Genomic DNA, 9265 nt, shown 5'->3' with positions numbered 1-9265 from the left:
AGTATATGGTAGGGAACTAAATTTTTATTTGAGGACATAGGGACATTTGATGTTAAAAAAAATGGGGAGGATAGAATTGATTTTCTTTGGAGAGTGATGTAGACACTGGTAGACTAACTACCTGCCAGTGCTTAAAAAAGAAAGAATAAATAGATAAGCGATGGCTTCCAATTTAACAGAAAGAAATCAAATTGTGTGAGCATGTGGAAAGTATAGAGGTGAAAGCCTCAGGGAGAATGGAATCTGGCACTTGCCTGTGTGTATGCAACAGACTTGTAAAGCAGAGCAGGGAAAGAGAGGGAAAGAGGTAGAAGTCAGTGAAAAACTAAGAACAGCAACTTCATGGGTACTGAAGTCACAGTTCAGAAGACTGAGGCAGGGAAAGGGACTTGGGAGGAAACAAAGAGGAACATGTACATTCACTTGAAGAATTAGACACTTATTTCCATTCTGGAGACAGTGATGTCTTGAGTCAGTTGGCCAGGAATTTATAAAGTGTCTATATATTTATCAAATAGATACTATTTGTTATCACGGGAATCCATGAGTTTTCTAATGATGTTTCTTACACAGGTTATATCTAATACTGAAAATGTTCTTTTTCGATGCTAACCATTATGATATATAAAAAATGTTAATACTATATATAATATTAGTTGTAGATATGCTTTTCTAAATAATATTAGGATTTTTACCTCCAAAATTATATATATATATGTTATAAAGTCAATAAAATGTCAAATGACTTACCTTATTGAACACCATTAGAATACCATAAGCTTAAACAAATATATATATATATGATGTATAATATTATATTATAACAATATATTATATATGGTTGTCTAATAAGGCATAATCAAAAGGTAAAGATATGGGGTAGAAGTCGTATCACAGAATTGAGATGAAAAAGGCTTGCATTGATTCTCTTTTACCAATTTTTTCTTCAAAGGGAAACAAAACTAAAAAGGATATGGTGTTAATTAAACTAAGCCATAGAATGAGCTAATTTTTTTAGCACATTATCTTTTTACATTTTACAGAAGTAATTATTTCATATTAATTGGCATAATTTCCTCATCTTGATCTTATTATTAGAATTATCATTAACTGATGAAAATTGCAGAACTCATTCCAGTCTGGGAGATTTTGAGATAGTTTAGAATAAGCTCAATTTAAAAGGACATCTATTTGAACTTGAAGAATGTTTTCAATGTTAGGGATACTACTTCATATGTGTTTGTAGTCAAGTTCCATGCCGGTGCTTTGTCATCCTTTGGATTCTCCTCACAAAGTCCCTCTGCAGATCCCAGTGAACACAGATGAGCAATGTTACTGTTTTATTGTATAAATTACTAAATGTGAAAGTAAATTTATACTAAGAGAACACATCCATGGCTTGAGTCCAGGATTCAATGATCATAATTCCTTTGTTTCCAAACACTGGTAGCATTTAGATCAATAAATAATGTGTAACATGATTATTGAAAAACCACACATTTTAATAATGCAGTTTTAGAAGATCTTTACCTTATGTACATTGTCTTAGTCAAGGTTTCCGTTGCTATGTAGAGACACCATATCCACATCAATCTTAAAAAGGAAAACATTTTGTTGTGGGGTTTACAGTTTAGTCCATTGTCGTCATGTTGGAAAGCAAGGCAGCATGCAGGCAGATATGATAGAGAAGGAGCTGAGAGTTCTTACATCTTGACTGGCGGGCAACTGGAAGTGGTCTGCCTCACTGGGCATGGCTTAGGTATATATGAGACCTCAAAGCCTTCCTCCACAGTGACACAAGTCCTCCAACAAAACCACACCTAATCTAACAAGACCACACCTCCTAATAGTGCTGCTTCTTATGGAGGCCATTTTCTTTCAAACAACATCACAGGGTTTTTTTTTTTCTTTCTCTAAAAAAATTCAGTTTAGTTTTTGAGACATGTGCTTTCTTTATAACCTTGGCTAGTTTGGAACTTTCTATATAGACCATATTTGCCTAGAGTTCACAGGAATTTGCTTGCCTCTTGAGTTCTGGAATTGAAGTCATGCACCTCCATGCCCAACTCTTATTTACTTCGTTTCTCTAAAATGCAATATGTTTTATTTCCCTTCTTAACGATCTCCTTACTACATATTTTCCTTGGGAACAGCTGCTATGATCACCTCTTATGCACCACCACATAGGTCTTCTAAAGTTCATCTATTTGTTCCTTATGTATTATCCTCCCAAAACTTGCCCACCTATCATGACTACTTTCTAAGAAACAATGTAGTAGAATGTGACATTAGCATTTCTTTTCGGATATCCCACTTGTACTAATAAAATATTCAAATAACAATTTCTAATGTTTTCTTGCATGGAAAACATATCTCACCTTTGTGGTATAAATTGCTTTTCAATAGAAGAACTCACAACTAGAATGTGGCACTTAAGAAGTCTCTACTTTCTGTTGATTTCAGTTTCTCCATTCTTCCCTATCCTCAGAATGACAAGCTGGTAGTATCTTACCTATAAGCTGCAAGAACAGACATGAAAGATTCAATCTGGTTCATCAGGACAGCACTTAGAACTTCTGTGTTGGGGTTAGTGTGGTTCAGAGTTGAACTGATGACTGTTTTGTGTGAGTTTCCAGTTTTTCAGCTGTATGTACTTCATATCCTTTAAACGTAAGAGATGTAAAGTGTAAGAGAAATGAGAAGAAATTGTATTTCACACAAATTAGCCCTAATCAGTGTCCAGAAGCAGAACTAACATAAGAGAATCTTAGAAAGTTGTGGGCATATCTGTAAATGATACTGTCATATGTGGTCCTAAATTGAGTGTGAGTACTAAGACATGTCTTCTAGTCTAACTTCAGGGAAGCTTGCGTTGATGGTGTGGGCCTCAGAATTGCTCCAGATAGCAGAGAGCTGATGAGAATGCAGAAGAAAGCGACCCTTCCCTGGCTACACTGCCTTTCCTTGGTTAAAACTGACTTGCCAAATCACTTCGGGAGTCATTTAATTCCATCCTGATCAAATTTCACAGGTCTACGATTCAAATTATTCCACGTTGTCGGCTGCAAGACTTCATCAGGAATGAATTCGTTCTGCTTGGACGCCTTAGTTAGCGTTTGAGCAAGACCTCAGTGATTAGCCAAATCAAAACCTTTCAGCGCAGCCACTGCCTGCCACGTTCACGCGGAATCTCTGCAGCTGACTCTTCAAACAAAACATTATACTCTCTTCAATCAAGGGCCAAAATGCATGATTTTGTTTCTTCCTCCTGTAAATAATTGAAGTCTGAGCAGAACGAAGAATGTGGAGAAGCCGGGACAGCCAGCCCTTCCCGCCCAGATGAGCGTGGCATCGCTTCACTGTCATTTATTCTCAGGTCCTCTGGGTCTCTCAGTATAGCTTTGACCGCAGCGGGCGAGAAAAGAGATCCTGAAGACTCTTTCAGAGGAGAGAAGTGGAACCCGGATGACTCATTGCTCCGGGATATTCTCAAAGGGAGGCTACCATGGAGGACTCCTAAGGGAACTGCAACTTCTCCAACAAGTAGCCAGATGCCACATTAGGTTAATTGTCCCACAAGTTGCCAGCTATTATTAGCTTCCTGGGCCCCTAGAAGTTGCAGCTTCTCCCCCTATGCCAGTCACTGGGCTCTTTTCCTCTAGCCCTTGAGAAAGATTTGCAATAGCTATCTTGCTATTTCCTTATATATACTTTCTTTCCTTAAACTTACTGACTGGCATCTCTCCTAGCTTAAGCATGCATACAAGTAGGAAACTCTGATTTCTTGTTTCATGGATGGTTAAGTGTTTATTGTTGTCATTTGCTGGTCCACTAAGCTTTTTGATGAGTTTAGACAGTAAGCAAATACCTCTGCTTTGCAGCTGAGTAAGTTGGCTGGTGTGGAGCAGGGCAGGATTGGAGAGTGTTCGGGTGTCTGGTATGTTTGTTAATGCTATTGGGAAGCTTATGTCTGCTTCAAAAATAGCGACTAATTACAACATCTGACAAGTCCTTCAAGATTGCCTTAGAATATGTTATTGCCAATTCCTCTACCCATCCCTAAGCAAGCTGTGATTCACTAATATTCCAAATATATTTTGATGAAAAAAATCACATGACAGGTCTACTCACAGCTGACAAATGCCTTACTAAGCATTTGCATTCTAAGCTTGATTCTTTTCATGATAATTAGATATCTGTTTGCTAGATGTCCAAGGCAATGTCCACTCCAGCAAACAATGGTGACAATAGTTGAATATATGCTATTTCATAATCATTCTCATTTAATCCTATTTTAACATAGAGGCTATTTAAAACTGTATTTTATTGAGGAAATGAAATACAAAGAAATAGAACATAACTACCAAGAATGTAATACTATTAGCAAAACTATCCTCTCCTGTTATTTCCGTTTGTTTTGATTTCACAAAAAAATTTTTGAGAGGTTCATACATGAGTATAAACTTCTACTCCTCTCATGCCCCCTACCCTAAAAAAATTATGATCTCTTCTTCTAGAATTATAATTTACACACACACACACACACACACACACACACACACACACACACCATTTAATCCTACTTTTATTTATATGACTGACCACTTGGGATTTGATACCTTCTGTTTGTGGTGGTGGTTTTGGCTCTTTTGAGGGGCCCACCACTCAGCTTCCAAATAAATCACACACGGAGGCTTATTCTTAATTATAAATGCCCAGCCTTAGCTTGGCTTGTTTCTAGCCAGCTTTTCTTAACTTAAATTATCCCATTTACCTTTCACCTCTGGGCTGTTCCCATTCTCTTACTTCTGTAAATCTTACTCTTACTCCATGGTTTGCTGTGTAGCTGAGTGGCTGGCCCCTGGAGTCTTCCTCCTTCTCTGGCTACTTCTTTCTTCTCTTCCTCCCAGATTTCTCCTTCTATATATTCTCTCTGCCTGCCAGCTCTGCCTATCCTTTCTCCTACCTCACTATTGGCCATTCACTTCTTCATTAGACCATCAGGGGTTTTAGACAGGTACAGTAACACAGCTTCACAGAGTTAAACAAATTCAACATAAACAAAAGTAACACACGTTAAAATAATGTTCTACAACAACCTACTAGGAGCTTCTACCTAGAGAAGACTAGTTCTATCTCTCTAAGCAGACAGTGACTGCCTGTAACTGTTCATCTAGCTGGTCAGGCCTTTCCCCTGTCACATTGGCATCTCAATTGGTGTTATTGAGAAGGACTTGTTTAGGCAACCACAGTTTTCAGTTTACATGGGCCCAATATCCCTGTTATGTTTATAAGATACAATATAGCAGCAAATATCCTGGTCCTTTGGAATTTACAGTCTTTCTGTATAACACACACACACACACACACACACACACACACACACACACACACACATTTAGTTTAAATGGGGTTGGGATGCATGAGGTGATAATGCTCCACCAATAGCCATAGATTATGGAAGAAAAATCCTGGTGCCAGGCATGGGGCAACTCCTTGCAAGTTTTTAGGGGGATCTAAATGACCCACAAAAGAATATTAACTGTTGTCATTACCCTTAATTATCCCCCTGAATTTAAAGGTAAGAGTCTGTTGTGAAGATGCTATATACTTTGGACATATAAATTGAGAGGACTCAAGCTGGAACAGATCTGGAATCCTCCTCCCTAGGGACTAGATCCCAAGATACCATGCAAGCAGCCAAGAGGGGAAGCAATAAATATTCTTATATAGCTGTAAAGCCTGATAACCACAACAATGATTGGCTCAGCAAAATATCTGGTTGTGAAATGGTGACTCTTGTCTTAGAGATAACCAACAGCTTTCTAATTGTGATTTCTAATTTTGGGGCTCACCCAAAAAGATGAAATTCATGCCTGGTTTGGTAACCTGGACAACTATCCATGAGAGGTCATATTGCCTAGAGAAAAGCTTATTACTTGTACATGCCTAAATCAATGTAAATTCTAACTATGTTAGATGACTCATCCCTAACAGGCCCAAGGGCCAGTAGGCCCCAACCAGTAATGAGAGCATGCACACAAGATACTTCCTAAAAGCCAACCTGGATCTACCTAAGGGCCTTAGCAGAAGCCTCTGAACCATGATCTGAGATGACCTTGACCAATGAGAGGCAGCCATGCCACACCAGCAGATGGATATTCATCAGAACAACCCCCCCCCCATGAGGTGGAATGTATTTAAGACTTGCCTCTTCCTGAATAAACTGAGCTTATTGTTTTCAACAATCCTCCCAGAGTCATGGACTCCACACTCACTCACCCCCTCCAACAAAGGGAACTTCACACTTCACAGGACCCTTCCACATAACTGTATTCAACTCTTTATCCTAATACCTAGGATAGATAAGCATAAGGCTCAACCTGAATCAAAGAAACTTAGTTTTTGCAGAAGACAGAAACTAATATGAGATCCATCAATGGCCAAAATGCAGAGGACATGTGGTCATGGGGTGGCTAGTCCCAACTGGTACATATACAATGCCACCTGTATACCCCAAATCAGGAAGCATTGCAAAAGAGATGGCAAAAAAAATGTACAATACATAGGATCAGGACATCTATGATTTCAATTCAATCTCATGAAGCAGGTAGTATTTTCATCATTGAATGATGAGACTGGAGTAAAAGAAAGACAAGTCCTTAGCATTTGTATATCTTCCAGCCTAAGTAAGCATAATTATGTACTGTTTGAGGCAATAAAAATAGTGACTTGTAAGAATAGAAGCATATCAAAATGACAGTGAAGAACATTCCCCACATCTCAGTTCCACAACTTCATCTGAAGGGAAAAAAAAAAATTTCAATTGGGTTGTCTGCATTGAGTAAGAAATAAAGATGTAATAGGGAGCAGGTCAGAAATGGTCAACTGAGAATATTGATTTCCAGGGTCTGGGGGCATGTGATTAGTGAAGACCTATGTTACAGGCGATACATTGGTTGCCTAGAAAATATCCTCACACCAGAATTAACAATAGACAATGGCTCCAATTCACCTAAATTTACAGGAACACAAGGACATTCTTGCATGTGTAAAATGTATGTTATTAACTCATTAGCAACAGTGAAAAATATGAAGGTAAGATAAGTTAATTTAGATACATTGAGCTTGTAGTGACAGACCAGGATGCACAAACAGAAAACTAGCACTGGGAATTGGAGAAAATAGCTGAACAAAAGATATTATTTAAGCAATATACAAAGTGGTGGTAAAAGCCAGGAACTAGAATGAAATAAAAGACATTTGCTCCAAACAGCAGGGATTCTCCACTCATGTTCACATTTCCAAATTTATAACTGTGGCCTGCCTTCTCACTCACTGAGCTCACTGGGCAAATGTGCAAGAAGAATAGTTAAGAGGAGGCAGAGGTCAGATACACAGCAGAAGGAGACAGCAGGATAATCTGCCAAGGTACAGAGTCCTTGCAAAGGAAACACAATCTCATTGAATATTAGGGTAATCTCTAAAGGACAGAACTTCGTTCAGGGATTTGAAATCTGTCTGCATATTCAGATCACTTGAGCAACCAGATAGGTAGCTAGGAAGACAGACAGATGAGACACAGAGAGATAGGTGATAGAGTCTAACCCTTTACATCTAAATTCCTGGTAATAGATTACAGACATTGGTAGCTTAATGTATCACTCCCACACTGCTGCTAATGTTCAGTCACCCACAAATGATTGATAGACTTCATGATCTCTTTAATCCATGGGCATTCTGTTTACAGCATTTCAAGTGGGCTCCATTTTGAGTCTTTGTGTATTACTTTGACTTCCTAGATCTTCTCAGTGGACCTCGCCCCCCTCAGAATCTAGTTCTGTTGTTCTTTCTTGAATCCAGCTCACCCCCTACTGGTCAGTCATACTTGTTGATTTGTTAAATGTGTTCCCTTTTATTTCTTTGACATAAGTCATGTGGTTCAACACTGCATGCCCATTTACTGAAGTGTTAACATTTTTTACTTGATCTCTTTAGCTTAAACTCTTATCCTGTGAAATCTTCTCCCCCCACCCCCCAAGCTCCCTTCCTATGCTCAGGCTAGTGTGTACCATTCCACATTTAGAAACCTTTGCTGATGCCCATTACACAGAGGGTATAGGGAAAACTCCTTATAGTAATATCCACGGTTCATGAGCTAACCTCAGTGTCACCATCCAGCTACAACCTACCCCTCTACCAGTGTTCTAAGTCCTAGGGCATGTGCCACTCAGGCCTAACCATGCACATAAACTTAGGGACTTCCTGATTTATATCTGAGACTCCCCCCCATACCTATTAAATGTGACTTTAAAAAATGGGTTTGCAAAAAAAAAAAAAAAAGAAAAAATAAAAGAAAGAATGAAACTTCTTTCTGTTTGTACTTTCTTCTTTAGAATCACTTCCTTCCTTTATTCTACTCTCCTGCCTCATTGTATTCGTATTATAGCACTTAGGACAGCATGTCTTACTTCATGGTTAACTGCTCTTAACTTCTTTCTCCCACACTAGACTGTGATCCATGACGGACCAGCTGTCAAGTTTTTGTGTCTCCTTAGCTGACATTTATCTAGTACTCAGTTTTACATAACGTACTTAATATATACTTATTGCTTAATTCGGTTGACAAGAACTCTTCTGAAAGTATTTGCACATCAAAGTTTCAGAAGAAAATAAATGTAACTCAGGAAACTATTAATTATGTTTTTAATACTAGAGTACGTTGGCTGCCAATACAACAGATGTGTTCCAGTTTCACTTTTAAGCATTTATTATTGTTGGTTATGAAATGTTCTTATAAACTACTGTTAGGATTCCTTTTATCACCTATTTATCTATCAAACAAGAAACAATTAAAGAAAATCCCTAAGAAAGAAGAATTCATCTAACAAAATTGCCTTCGTTCTTTTGAGACTTAAGGTAAGTTGTGCTTGTAAAGTAATCTGTTTGTATTTAACTCATATTTTATTAGAGCTAATGAAGTTCTCTTTTTATTTAATAATTATAGTAAACTTTTTGATTAACAGTGGACTTTACAAACTTTTAAAACAACAGATCTTGCAGTCTTACTTTCCCGCATCCTATCTATAATATGAAAGTTTAAAATGCTACTATTTTATTTCTAAAGTTGTACCATGGATTAAGAAAACTTCCTACCTTAATAAATAGCAAATGACTTCCCTGGTCACTTCTGCTCAACTCCTGACCCAGGCAAAGGAATCTTAATCAGTTCTTGCTTTCTTGGGCATATGGGTGGTTAAACTAT

This window comes from Onychomys torridus, chromosome 23, assembly GCF_903995425.1.
Source record: "Onychomys torridus chromosome 23, mOncTor1.1, whole genome shotgun sequence".
Classification (NCBI taxonomy): Eukaryota; Metazoa; Chordata; class Mammalia; order Rodentia; family Cricetidae; genus Onychomys; species Onychomys torridus.
This window is presented reverse-complemented; position numbering follows the sequence as displayed.